Consider the following 15198-nt stretch of genomic DNA (forward strand, 5'->3'; position numbering starts at 1 on the left):
GCCAGGAAACCTCAGCAGTGAGATTCACTTCATGCAGCCCAAAAAAGAAAAAACTGATTCCAGAATGGTGTGCACTGAAACTTGAAGCAAGGACGAGGATGACTGATGCTCTGTGTAACTAATGGTAACTTTCAAGGTGCATTCCAAAAATGTTCTACATATCTTTTGTACCCACTTCCATCTGCAACAGGTTTATGAATTGGGTTTTCAATGCCTTCCACAGTTAACAGGAAATCCATTTTTTTTTTAACATCGCATAACAGCAATTCTATTCATAACTTGCACCCCAAATGCAATGCCTGTGGCCAGACCCAGTACTCAAGACCTCCAGTGATTGGAGTGGGGCGGAAATTTGAAGGGAGGCACAGAGTTCTATGGCCAAGTCCCTGATCCAACCCACCGCACATGGTCTTTTTAAAAATTATTTTTAAAATTCCTACAAAATATTTTTGATCATAGACAAGACTCTTGAACCCCGGATTGGCCCTGTCTCGGGTTCCAGGTACACCCGAACCCGAGAGGTAGCAAGGATCCAAGAGTACTCACCACAGGATTGGTTGACGCAAGGCCTGTTTTGTGAACAGCAGAGCCGTGAATCAAGGCAACAAATTATTTAATCAGTAATGAGGAGGGATCCATTTGGGATTCCCAACCAGAGTGAGAAGGTCAGGGTTCCAAAACCTCATGCTATAAAGGCATTTATACAGTTAAAATGGCATCTCCCTCCCCAATAAGGATATCTGCAAGTAGCCAAGCCAAATTAACTTTTGTTGGAAAGATTCAAACACAACAAAAGTTATTAAGAAAATATAAATCACCTTTTCAATGAAAACTATCAGCTAACCATAACAAAACTGCCATTCACCAGTGTGTGTTACATGTAAACAATGATATGCCAACACTACTACCATATACCAGCAAAGCCACCATTTATCAATTCTATACAGTGTGGCAAAAGTCAGTTATGCAATCCCACATCCTTTTATACACTTACAGATATAATAAATGAAGAAATTCTAAACACCGCATCGCGAGCTTACTCAAGTAATACCTGACAAAGCTCAACCCTATGTGGAAAACGCATAATATTTTATTTGGCATAAGCAGCAGCCATTTTGGTTGCGGTGTTCATTTCCTTTCCTTTGTAATTCTCCCGTCCTCTGCTGCTTGCCTATTCCTGCCTCCGCTTTCTATTTTTGTTGACTTCCGGGCTCAGCTAAAAGCATTGTATGTGCTGAGAAAAGGTACGTAGCTGCTGAAATGCACTTGGTTAAAGATGTAACTGTCAGATATTTTGTGCTGTTGTGAGCAGTTCGGTTCCCCCTTCCACTTTGTTGACTAAGTGATCTCCCATCTGCCCGTGTTTGTCTGTAGTTATTCCTATGTATGCTTGTACCTTCTATTTGTAACTACATGCTTACTCTGCAACAAACTCTGTATATAAGCACCATGGTCTGTGTATTCAATGTACTACCTCCTAGACGACCTGAGGGTGTTGAATGGACATGGTCCCACTCATGAGTGATTAATAAACTTGTTATTTGAATTCCAGCTTCAATGCCAATCTCTATCTTGATGGTCTACAGACCCGTGGACAGGGAAGGGTGACCCCTGCACCGGTGTGCTCATTAAAAGGTTAATTTCCACAGTTGGCGCCCGACACGTGGGTCCTCATCTGAGACGCGGCCGTCGAAAGGAGTGGTCTTGACCGAAGAATGGAATATTACCGAGGAGACATCCTGCATGAGGAGACACTTGTCTTTGCAGACCGAAGTGACTTTTCCATTTTTTTAGATTTGACCCTCTAGGTGGGGCCGGTCCTGACTGAGGTATCCTTTGGCATAATTTTTTGCAGTGACCATTAGGTCGACCAAGAGATTGGCAATTGAAAGTTGGAGACTTCCGTTTGGTAAGGTCGCTGAAGCGGCACTCTTGATTTGCTTGGCCAAGATTCTGGTTTCGTTTGTTTGATTTATTTTTTGCAAAACTTGGTAGCATGCCTATTTCCAGCACACTCCGTAGGCTGTGTTGCTGTCTTGGAGGTAAAAAAATTGATTTAGACAGAGTAAGCCGGCTCCCCCAGAGGGGAAACCCAATAGGAATTTGTACATTAAATACAGTATTTCTTCAATAATGTATAGTACACTGTGGAACAAATATACGAAAAAGGATCCTGATCACCAATGGCCAGTAAACGGGTCATTTAACTTTAAAAAGATTCAATATGTGGAACAGTGTTTGCTTGAAAGAAAATGTCGACAAGATATGCTTGATTGTGTACGAATGTGGGAGAAAGAAGTGCAAGAGAGAGTCAGGAAAGAAGAAGCTATAGCAGAAAAAGAACAGCGTAAAACAATATATCAAAAAGCATTGGAATTAAAAAATAAAGAGATGAAGGTAACAAAAGAAAAAGAGGAAAGGGAGCGTAGTTTAGAGGTAACTGGCCAGTACTCTATTAGGCGCCCCTTTTATCCCATACTTAATAAACCTCAGGATGATTCCATCTTGTTAGATCGACTTCCGCCCCTGTATAAGTTCCCTCTGCTCCTGAGAATGATCTTTCTGAAGAAAAAATGTGTTTCTTCAGATTACAAAGACATAGATAAGCAAGATGATCAGCAGACTCGCTCTACTTTGGCTACTGATGAAAAGGCTGCTGTCAGATCTACTGCTCGCAAAGAAGCTTGTGGGACTACTTCTGCTCTAGACCTTGTAGCAATGGTTCAACAGTGGAAGGATTAAGAACAGTTATATTTTGCAGAGAAGTTCACCTGGGCGGGAATACTTGGTTTTAGAAAAGTTTCTAAAAACTTACAGCCCACTGATATCAATTTTAATTAGAAACAATTAGTTGCTGGAACTTTCCTTTTTTCAAATATACCTGATCTAATTAGGCGAGTAGTTAAATTACGAGATGCTACAGTACATTTAAAAGCGAAGCAAAAATCAGTTAGTAAAGTTAAACTTGCGCAAACAGTTCAGACCCCAGCCCAAAAAGAAGAAGTTTTGGGAACAGCCAATGACCCCAGAGATACTGTAGTTACTATGAAACCATTGCATGAAGCTGCGCCTTTGTATGTTCCTCCGAAGGGTGCGTGAACAAGTGCCGATAAAGATTCAGATGATGCAAAGGGATATTTTGTCTACAATTGGGTCTATACTCCTTTGAGTAGAGCAGACATTATGGCGCTTAAGGCTGCTTTGCCCGATCCATGGAAAAATCCGGCAGTTTTCTATGAAGAAGTGGAAGGAGCCATTAGCTCCTGCACTATGAACTTGCCAGATATTGATATGTTTTTTGGACTTATTTTGGCCCCTGATATGTGGAGAACAATTCGGACAATAGATGATAATGTAGCATATGGTGATACTTGGGTGCATTTAGAAGAAATAGATGCGGCTAGGGAACCTGCTCAGAAACCACAACACGAGATATTAGATCTTCCCACAGCTATCGTGACTAAGTTAAAAACTCTCATACCCCCTAAGAAAATAGTTTGAACAACGTTGACGTCTTGTAAACAGAAAGCGGATGAGTCAGTTTCTGATTTCTTTACACGATGTGAAGAGACATTCCATGATTTTAGTGGGCAGTCACTGACAGATGACACGTGTAAGCTTTTGTTCGTTGAGAAATCTGTTGCAAACATGTTGCCAGAAATAGCTAGTCACCTCAAGGTCAGTGAGAGTTCATGGACTACGTCTTCCCCAGTCTCCCTTTTGACTATGGACCAGTATTATGAGCGTCAGGAATTGGAAGCAAAAGGCAAATAGGATAAGAAGGTTAAGGATTTCAAGACAAAAGTTATGTTGGCTCAAGTATATGGTCCACCATTTAGAGGTAGTGGTGGAGGCGGCCATGCAGTATATACCCCTGGTGTACCCCCTTTCTCTCAAGCAACTTTGTCTTCTGATCAGCGTGATTATTTTAAAGAGATTAGACATTGGCGTTCTGAGTGCCCCCTTTTGCGAGGTCAGCAGTATCAACGGGGTAGAGGAAGCATGAGAGGACACCCAGGGAATTCACGACAAAGGGGAGAAATAGGAAATCATCCCAGGTTTGAGGCAGTTGAACATGGACCAACGTATTCTAATACTTTTGATAGACGGAATCAATATCAAATGTCAGATTATTCGGCTGATGGTCTTAGGGATTCTGACTATGCATAGGAATGCCTAGGATGGGGTAAGGAACCGGTTGGGGTTCCAGTAGATCAGAAAGATCCTTATTTTAATGCAAATGACTTGGGCTCCACTGATCAGTTTCTGGTTGATTACAGGAGATACTCGTAGTGCTCTGTCTAAAAAAATGGTTGCTAGGACTCTCCTATCTGGCGCAATGATAACATCGATAGGACTCGATGGGACACCTACATTTAGCCTACTGTCACAGCCACTTGCATTTAGTCTTGATAAATTCACTGCAGAATGTAAATCTTTGCTTTCCCCTAACACGCCGGATAATATCGTGGGCATTGATATCCTTAAATATTTCCGTGCTACAATACGATGTTCCCCAGAAGGTACGCGTGTTATCTTAAATGATAACTATCCAGTGGTTGAGAGGTCTTGTCTCATTAAAGAAGATATTGCATCGTTACCTAGTAGTTTGTGGGCTAAATCAGATACCCATGTGGGATAAATGGTTATCCCACCAGTACATATTCAAGTGAAGGAAGGTGCTTCAGTGCCTCGAATGGCCCAATATAAAATATCTTGGGAAGGTGAAGAAACAGTGACGCACATTGTTCAGGATTTGAGCAAGGTGGGGGTTGTGGAAGAAGACCCTTAAAACATTTGTAATAGCCCTATCCTTCCTATTTTGAAAAGAGACACTGATACAAAAATGTACAGATTCATTATTGATTCACGAGAGCTTTACAAAATTGTGGTGCCACAATACCCGGTAGTCTGACATCAAACCACTTCTTACTATGTTTCCTCCTACTGCCACTACATTTAGTGTCATTGATTTGAAAAATGCTTTTTTTTCAATACCTATTCATCCTGATAGCCATTACTTGTTCAGCTTCACTTTGAATAGATCATACAGATTCTGTAGAGCTCCACAAGTGTATACAGAGAGTCCTAGTAGTCAGGCATTGGAAAGGCAGCTTGATTCGTTTCTTGTGCTGAAAGGGGTGGTTCTTATTCAATATGTGGATGACATCTTGTTGGCTGCCGATACCCCTAAAGAGTGTAAAGAAGGAACACTGTCTTTATTATCATTTATTGCCTCTCATCATCACTAAGTCTCTCGGAAGAAGTTGCAATTTTGTAGACAGTAGGTTACCTATTTAGGTCACTTCCTGTCTAAGGAGGGACGGGCACTCACACCAGATGGCATTCAGACCATTTTAGACACTCCTGTGCCCCATACTCAGAAGGATGTCTGTGCAATGATTGGCCTTACTTCTTTCTGTAGGCAGTGGATCCCTAGCTTTTAGTACATTATTAAACCCTTGTTGGCCCTTTTGACTAAAGACACTCCTATGCCTCTCCCATGAACTACTGAATGCCAGAATGCCTATCAACAGCTACGTCGAGCTCTTTGTTCAGTGCCAGTAGTAGGAACTCCAGACTACACTAAGACTTTCACATTTGATGTACACAAGAAGGAAGGTTGTGCCCTCTCGGTTTTAAAACAGACACACAGTGATAAACAACGTCCTTGAGCATATTTTTCAGCTGTCCTTGATCCAGTTCCACGTGCGCTGCCTGGTTGTGTTCGAGCGGTGGCGGCAGCAGCTGTGATTATATACGTCAGATTGAAGAAATAGTTTTGGCACATAGATTGTTTGTGTTAGTACCTCATTCAGTAGATGCCTTGCAAAACCAAACTAAAACACAGCATCTGACAAGCGCCCGTTTGACAGGATATCAATTGGCACTTTTGGCCCCTCATATCACGTTAAAAAGATGTTTGACTCTGAATCCTGCTACATTATTGCCACTTCCAGCTACTCAGTCTCAGTCATAAGAGTTACATGACTGTATACACTTACTGAAGAACAAACAAAGGGTCGTATTCACCTAAAAGATACACTTTGAGAATTGTGGGTCGATGGATCTTGCCTGAAGTTGCCTGATGGTACTACATAGGCTGCTTATGCAATTACAACACTTCAGACAGTAGTCGTATCCCACGGAAGTCAGCTCAAGCAGCTGAGTTGATAGCACTGACAAGAGCGTGTGAGCTTAATACAGATTTGCTTGTTAACATTTACACTGATAGCCGATACGCCTTTGGCGTGGTACATTGCTTCAGCCAGCTTTGGAAAGAAAGAGGCTTTCTCACTTCACATGGGACACAAATAGTGCATGGGGAATTAGTACATAATCTCCTTACAGCCTTGACCTATACTGAGACAGTGGCAATTGTTAAATGTAGCGCACATAAGAAAGTGACCGATAAAATAGGAGCCTTTGCATATTACACAGTTCTGGAGACCGCAAAGCAGCGAAGTACCACATCTATATGTAGTTAAATCACAGGCTGAATGCTGGCATGATGCCAGGCAAGAAGTGCTGGACATGCAACAATCTGCCTCTGTCGATGAATTAGACCAATGGTCCAAGGAGGGAGCATTGGATGATGAGGGCTGTTGGAGGAATAAAGAAATGACAAAATGGAAGTTACCCACAGCCTATTTACACCCTATGATTCATATGGCACATGGGCTGGCACATGATGGAGCATCCTCAATAGCAAAGCAACTTATGCGTGTTTGGGATCATCCAGAGATTGTCGGTACAGCTAAGAAAATAGTCCAGTCTTGTCTGATCTGTCTCCAGGTAGATAGACCCACTGGGAGGGGAGGAGGGATTGCAATAATTTATAAACACACCATTCAATGTACTCTTGAGTCGATGGATATCACGGACAGCGAAGCTGGTTTCTTCTCTATTCATGCTTCTAATAACTATATTATTAAGGGGCTCTTGGGCTATAGACCCCCAGGATCCCCCACCAGGTTCGCCCCTAGTTTAATTGAAGGTCTCATCCAACCAGCACTAAGGTATGAGAAATTGCTGTTACTGGGTGACATGAATCTCCACTTTGAAGATGCTTCCAATACCGGGGCTCAAGAGATTTGCCTAGAATTGGCAGCACTAAAGTGGTCACTAAAATCGCAGCTCCCCACTCATCAATTGGGCCACTTTCTGATTCCTTTTAAAATTAGAATTCCTCTAAGGAAAGAACAGAAATTGGTGTTGAATAAAGAGAAACATAGGAGGTGGGTGGGTTTCTCGTCAGAGAATTTCAACATGGCCCTTACATAGGGTGGACCTCCGGGTGGGCAGGATGCTGAGTCTGCATGTGGCGCATTAGATAATCACATTACGGAGGCTCTTGACAGTAATGCACCCTGGTCCTCTAATGGGCTAGGGAGACAAACGAAATTCGCCCCCTGGTTTGGGGCGAACTAAGAAGGGAGAAGGCAGCGTGCAAGCGCCTCGAAAGACGCAATGAATATAAAGCCAGTCTCAAGGGATATCGTGCCCTAATTAGAAAGACGCGGGCTCTATATTATAAGGGGAGAATAGAGACAGCCGAGAACTCGGTCAAGGAGTTATTCAATGTCTTTAAAGAGATATCATCCTTGTCTAATATCGCTGCACCTGTGGTGGGCTCAGTGGAATCTTGTAATCGAGTGGCTGACTTAGTCACAGAAAAGGTGGAAAAGATTTACTCCACCTTCCTAGCCTCGGCTCGAGAAGGGAGTATGGATATAAACGGGACCAGAATGCCTGGACATTTTTACAGTTTCAGCTCAGGACACCCTAAATAAGATAGCTACTAACATTAAATCTGGCTCACCCAAAGATCCTGCATCGCCTACAGTGCTGAGAGGGAGTATTGAGACATTAGAGCCCTACATTAGACATCTTTTAGAGCTCTCTTTTAGCTCAGGCAGCGTCCCAAAGAGATGGAAGGAGGCTGTGGTTATACCTCTGAAGAAGAAACCTAATGTCGGCATGGACCAATTGGATAATCTGCGTCCTATCTCGCTACTGCCCTATCTTGGGAAAATTGCAGAGGAGGTAGTAAATATCCAATTGACGGCGCATATTAGCAAACACAATCTTCTCCACTCGACCCAATCAGGCTTTCGAGCATCCTACTCGACTGAATGCACTTCTCCTGTCGACTGAGACCATCCGACAACATGTGGATGAGGGACATACTGCAGCCTTGATTCTTTTAGATTTGAGTGCCGCATTCGACACTGTGGCCCATCACACACTGCTGCAGTGTCTCAGAAAGGGAGGAGTGGTGGGTAAAACCTGGGAGTGGATGGAATCTTTACTGCAAGATCGTAGTTTCCAGGTAGCAATAGCACTCCACCGGTCGAAAGACATTAAGTTGGAACAGGGGGTCCCCACAGGGGTCCACCCTGAGTCCGACATTATTTAATCTGTATGTCACATCGGTGGCTGAGATCTCCCCAAAAATTTGGGTCAAAATCGTGTCTTATGCTGATGACACGCAACTGGTGGTGTCACTTACACAGCCAGATGAGAAGGCAGCCAGCAATTTTAAATGATGTCTCCAGGAATTGGCGTCATGGATGGCTAGCAACTGCCTCAAGTTGAACGGAAACAAAACAGAGGTGCTGATCATAGGCAGAGCACCTTCGGTGTGGACATCGGCATGGCGGCCACCGACACTGGGCCCCTTACCGACGCCCAGCTAACAGGTCAGGAATTTAGGGATGTGGCTCGACACCACGCTCTCGTTTGAACATCACACAAGACGGGTGGCAGGCATCTGTTTTGAGACCTTGGACCTGCTTCCAACAACTTCTAGGAAAACCATGGTCCATGCCATGGTGACTGAGGTTGGACTATGGGAATGTCCTTTACCTGGCTGCAAATGCATCCAGAGGCTGCAACACATCCAGAATGCAGCAGCACGCCTGGTTCTGATGCTACCCAAGAGAGCCCGTTCCAAGAAGGCTCTGGCCACCCTGCATTGGCTCCCAATTAAGGAACGAATTATGTTCAAAGCGCTCTGTGTGAGCCATCGGATTCTACAGAACAAGCATTTGCAATGCAATAGGTCTCGCATTATTAAAGTTAGAGCTATTGGCATTGTAAATGGCAATGCCTTTTATTTATGTTTTTGTTTTTAAACATTTACAATGCTAATAGCTTAGCCCCTTCGCTGCGGGGGTAATTCCCCCGCTGTGCTGGGGGAGAGGGGTGCGCGCACAGCGCTCCCATGCTCATGACGAGCTGAGCTCGTCATGAGCTACAGTGCTCCTGATGAGTTCAGCTCGTCACAGGTGCATTGGTTCCCGTGGAACGCTCAGCACAGCAGGGGAATTCTCCCCGCACCCGAGCGTTCCATGGCCCATGACGGGCTGAGCTCGTCATGAGCACCAGAGCACCGTGCCTCATGACGAGCTCAGCTCGTCATGAACATGGAAAAGGTTAAACTCTCGCAAAAATGAGACCTATTGCATTGCAAATGCTTGTTTAAAGGACGCCCCAGACACTACTTCCCCAACCTACCAACCTTCAGCTATAGGACAAAACTGCAAGCTTATCTTAACAAGTCCATACCTGAATACATCGTGCTTCGAAGATCAGCACATGCGCTGCTCAGGAACGACCTTAAAAGTGTCTGTTTTAATAGCATTATACAATATGGTCGGGTATACAGGGAAGAGCCGATTCTGCAGCTAGGATGGCTAGAATGTTCAGGCAGTGATGGATAGTTGTCAGGGCTATTCATTCGTTGCCTTTAGAGGATAAAGAACATTGTTTTCTGCTCCTAAAAAATTTAATAGGTGTCAGTTATAAAGGGCTTTTATGTTAAGCGCTACACATGGAACATTGTTTAATGTAATGGATACCTAGTGTTAAGTGGTCCTTTTTTTCCAGTGACTTTGTGTGCATGCGTGTGTACGTATGTGTGCGTGTGTGTTTGTGTGTGGGTGTGTTTGTATGTGTGTGTGTGTGTATTTATTTATGTATTTGTGTGTGTGTGTGTGTGTTTTTCTCTGCAGATTATAGGTTCACATCTCTGCTGGGCAGCCTCTGCCTTTCATCCTTTGGTGTCATTGTCCCTCTGACACGTTATTGGTTTTACACGAGGAGGGACTTAATACCACTCAATCTTTAAAATCATTTCAATTGATGACTAATCATCATGGTTACTTATTTGCTAGGGAATCACTTTAAAATATAATGGCCTAAATCTGCCAAATGATGAGAAATGGCACTGTACCATTAAAAGTACTGCGTTCTTGTTAAGAAATGTTAGTACTGTTAATCAAAAGTATACCAGGCTTCTTGAAACGAGCCGACTGCAAGATGGCTGTGCTATGATAGCTTCTTAAACTTAACTGTACCTGTCAAACTGCCTCATATCAAGTAGCCCCATCACCTATCCTCTCACAATGTCAGTGAAGTGCACCTCCATTTTATTAGTACTGATAGCGCAGGACATATTCCTGGGCATACTTAAAGCTCCTAAATTACAAAAATATAGGAAGTAACTTGCCCCTCTAACCCTTAAAGCCAGAATTAGATCAAATCCCTGTGCAGTTTTTTGCTTTCTATTCCACAGTATTGTGACAGGAAAAGCATCGCCAAGAATGTGAAATGTCTTTGTTTGTGTTTTAGTGACACAAACCCGTATGTCTCGGGTTTGCAGTGCTCCAATAGGGCTCCCAGGGGGGGCATGTTCGCGCTCTCTCCAGGCACCGTCACTTAAAATTAAAAATTAATAATGGCCAAATCAGCACGTGGCTGTAAGGGATGGATTGACTGGTCGATTTGAAGGTTTCGAGGCCACGCTGCGGGCCCACACAACTCGCCCTTTCACTTACTACTGGGAAACGAACAAAGGGATTAGTGAGGAAGTCGCAACTGCCACACAGAATGCCAGAAAAATGACAAGAGAATGTGAAAGCTATTTTCTGGGTTGTAGGATATATATGCGTTTCCGTGGTAACTCCTGTTTGTTTACAATAACACCACTCAAAGCCCCTTCGCATACAAGCAATGGTGGATTTGCTCCCACCTTCTTAAGATGGTTAAATGTCTTTATTAGAACACCAGAAAACATGGTTACAAAAAGAAACAAGCCATTTACTGTATACAACAGTGCCTCGCAAGAGAGACGCATGGTCTCGCTGACTCGAACCTAAAAATAAGTGACCTATACTGAAAAAACAGTGACTAGACTATCGAAAAAGATAGTGACTCGAATTCAGTATTTCAACTCAAGGAAACTCCTTTTACAAGAAGCATTAGTTCGGAAAGTTATTCAATCCTTGCACTGTGAACACAAATGCTACAGGTAGTCAAACTATTTACTTGACTGGTAAAAGAGACTATGCAATGGCCGAACAATGCATAAGCTTAGAAGCAACTCGGATGCCCTTACAGGCAGCAGTAACACACTCAGACTACAAAGCGCATGCAGCTGAATAATGCAAAAGGGTGCGTGCTGATGTCCTTGTTAGTTTTCGAATGCACCCGTTATTGTTATGTTCGCATGTGATTTGCAACACACTCATCCCACAGCACGAATCAGAGTATAGATTATTAGTGACTGACAACAGATCTGCAGAGATTTGAATGGCTCGGCCCACATATGCCCCTGCATACTAATAATGTTCGGGAAGAGAAGCTTCGAGGTATGCATACCGCCTGATGTATGTACACTCATGTCCCAGTCACATTCCCTGATGACATTCCACAGAGCCAACTCCCTCCTTCGCTTAGGTCGGTCGCCCTTCGCTGTCTGCCCCTAGCCCGCCCCCTATCCAAGAGACCTGCAGAACAATCGACTTAGGCTGAGCCTTGTAGCCCCACAATGAGGGGGTCTTTACCTGGTCTATGGGCAGCTGCACGGCGTTGCTGAACGGCTGCAGGAGCGTGGACCCGGTGGTGGTCGCCCTAGCGCTTGGGAGCGCTTTATCTTGCCCCTAGCGCTTGAGATCGCTTTTCTGTAGTCCCTAGCGCTTCGTAGCGCCTTATTTCTGCCCTTCTAAGCGCATGGGAGCGCTTGATGTCCTGCTAGCGCTTGGGAGCGCTATTGATCCCAGCCGGTGCCCACCCGGCGTTATTTGCCCCTTTTTATTAATCTAAGCGAGCGAGTGCCCACCTCGCTTTATATTATCGAGAGTGCCCCCAGTTATCACCGCCGTCGGGCCCGGGATTCCCGAGGAAACGCTGTGCCCACCTCCCTGCTCGGGGCCGCGCTGCCATTGGCAGACCCCTGAGGCAGGAAGCCAGGCAACCGGAGAGAAGACGTGGGCGGGGCCAGAAGAGAGAAGGAAATCCCGCCTGCTGCTGGGCTATGATTGGCTGCCCGCCGGGATGGAGCAAAGAGGCCGAGTCCTCCCGCGGCCCGGGGCTCCCATGAGCTAGGGAGAGCCCCGGGGCCGCCCCACCTTGAGTCCCGGTCCCGAGATGGGGGACCGGGTGAACAGAGGCGCTGTCGGGCGGGGCTCCCAGGGATCGGGAGAGCCCCGCTACCACCGCCCCAGAGAAGAGAAATCCTGCGTAGCCGGTGAGTGGGGTCCGGTGCTGGTGTGTGCTGGTGTGTGCTGGTGTGTGCTGGTGTGTGTGTGTGTGTGTGTGTGTGTGTGTGTGTGTGTGTGTGTGTGTGTGTGTGTGTGTGTGTGTGTGTGTGTGTGTGTGTGTGTGTGTGTGTGTGTGTGTGTGTGTGTGTGTGTGTGTGTGTGTGTGTGTGTGTGTGTGTGTGTGTGTGTGTGTGTGTGTGTGTGTGTGTGTGTGTGTGTGTGTGTGTGTGTGTGTGTGTGTGTGTGTGTGTGTGTGTGTGTGTGTGTGTGTGTGTGTGTGCGCGCGCGCGATGGCGGCGGCGGGGGGTCTTTGTATGTGTGCGTGCGTGTGTAGGTGCGCTGGTGTGTGTGTGGGGGGTCTCTGTGTGTGCGTGTAGGTGCGCTAGTGTGTGTGTAGGTGCGGCGGCGACGGGGGGGGTGTGTGTGTGTGTGTGCCTGTGTATGCGTGTGGCTGTGTATGCGTGTGGCTGTGTATGTGCGCATGCGTGAGTGAGGGTGCGCGTGCACGCAGTCAAATCCAGCACAACAGAAGCGCGTGGCACCCTTTTGTCCCTCATTCCCCCCGAGACCGGCAACATTAAGTCTCCAGCCTGGACGCATCCTTCGGATGCTAATTCCAGGCGAGACCTAAAAAGGGGCCTGTCTATCTTCACAACCTTCTTACTCCTTACGTCCCCACCAGTCAGTTGAGATCTAGCGGGAAGAGGCGAGTCAGTATACTTATTATCAAGAGAGAAAGGATGGGAGGGCGCTCCTTCCGTTTTGTAGCGGCACAACAATGGAACAAACTCCTGTGGGGGTTCTGGACGGAGGTGTCAGAGAGGTCCTTCCGTAAGGAGCTGAAAACCCACCTTTTCCCCTCAGAGTAGATTTGTGGGAGTCTTACTTGAACTAGACTTGTTCCTCCCGGACAGCAATGATGATGCAGGCTTTTCTGCAGCGCGGGACACACTAGCCTAGTGTAACCAGGCGCTTTACAAATCGGCTTATTATTATTATAATCCTAGAAAGGGAGCACAAACTCCAGCAGGAGGGTTTGCAATACCTACTGCACCTTTTGAGTTCCTGCAAATGGACTACATCCAGTTTGAGCGCTGTAACAACCAAAAGTATTTTCTGGTAGTGGTTTGTGCCTTTGGTAAATGGGTGGAGGCATACGCTACGAAAGATAATACAGCTCTTACTACAGCAAAGGTGCTCCTAAAGGAGTTTTTTTTCAGATTTTGCATTTGTCTAGTTTTGTGGAGTGACAACGGACCCCATTTTATTGGGCAAGTTGTTGAGTATCTCATGAAAGGGTTGTGAATTAAGCAAAAGTTTCATGCTGCTTTTCACCCACAATCAGCAGGACTAGTGGAACGTTACAACTCTACCCTCAAATTGAAACTGTCTAATATACAGGCTTCTACATCTTTGAAATGGCACCGCCTTTAGCATTGTTATCCATTAGATCGATACCACATACACGATCTAGCCTCACACCGTATGAGGTGGTTTTTGGAAGTCCAATGAATATTTGGGGGATTCCTAAGCCACGCCCTTTACATGTTGTACCCTATGTATTGATTAATTATTTTTTGTCTCAGTTGACTGACAGTCTTCTATTTATCAACAGGTTCAGGAGACTCTTCCAGACAGGTGGCAAGGTGAGGTTCACTGCTTGCGCCCTGGTGACTATGTGGTTATATAGTCCTTTCTGAGAGCCAGCTCCCTAGCACTGAGATGGAGAGGCCCTGAGTTGGTGCTGCTGGCTACCAGGACTGCAGTTCGAGTGACGAACAGGAAGAACTGGGTCCATGCAACACACTGCCGGAAGGTGTTGCAAGACCTAGTGAGTCCAGCTACGTTGGCAGATCACAGCGACATTCTGGTCACAGAGAAAGGACAAGCTGTGTCACCTGAAGGATCTGAAGAAGTCTTCCCGGACCACACAATTCCTGGTACATCCCGATATCAGCTGCGACCAAGGAAGGAAGAGACTTTGTTGCTTAAAAAGACTGTTCGAGCCACTGTCCTGGGTGGTTAAAGCCTGACTACAAAGGGGGGCAGCCTTTTAGTGACTGTTCGTCTCAACCTCAGTGAAGAAATCAACGTCTGCCCAGGACCTTAGGGCACCATCTGTTTTGTTGTTTGTCAACAAAATTAATATGTCTAAGGAGAAGAAACCAACTGCTGCAAGAGTTTGCAGCAAAAGAACAATTATTGTTACTGGACTCACTTTAACTGTTATTGTTGCTGCCATAACATGGATTGTAGAGGAAGTAGCCCCAGTCCGAAATCTACTGATTGTTGCTACTCCTGTCCCCACTGAACACCATTACTTCACTCTTCCTTATCATGAGCAGAAGCACAGAATGTCCTACCTCAATAACACTTTCATTCAACTGTTGCACCATACACACAATGCTACAAATGTTACCAACTGCTGGATATGTGGAATGATGCCAGCTCATCAGAACAAGCATTGGCATAGCCAATAGGTCTCGCCTTGGTACCTTAGAAGTGATTAGGCATGCAGTACATTAGCCTGGGTGCTAGGCCGCTAGGAACTGAAGAGCTACACAATTGCTACACACTGGGCCATGCAATCTGATTCAGGAACACATGCTGTATCCCACGTTAAAAATAGCTTAGTTCTTAAATGCCTAATATG

At 45.4% G+C, this 15198-nt stretch overlaps 1 protein-coding gene across 1 annotated transcript in view; it reads right to left on the bottom strand.

Moving 5' to 3' along the window:
• Positions 1 to 15198, bottom strand: part of SF3B2 (splicing factor 3b subunit 2) — a 374355-nt gene that overhangs the window by 271316 nt on the left and 87841 nt on the right. The window lies entirely within an intron of this gene.

The sequence above is a fragment of the Lissotriton helveticus genome, chromosome 9 (assembly GCF_964261635.1).
Source record: "Lissotriton helveticus chromosome 9, aLisHel1.1, whole genome shotgun sequence".
NCBI classification, from domain to species: domain Eukaryota; kingdom Metazoa; phylum Chordata; class Amphibia; order Caudata; family Salamandridae; genus Lissotriton; species Lissotriton helveticus.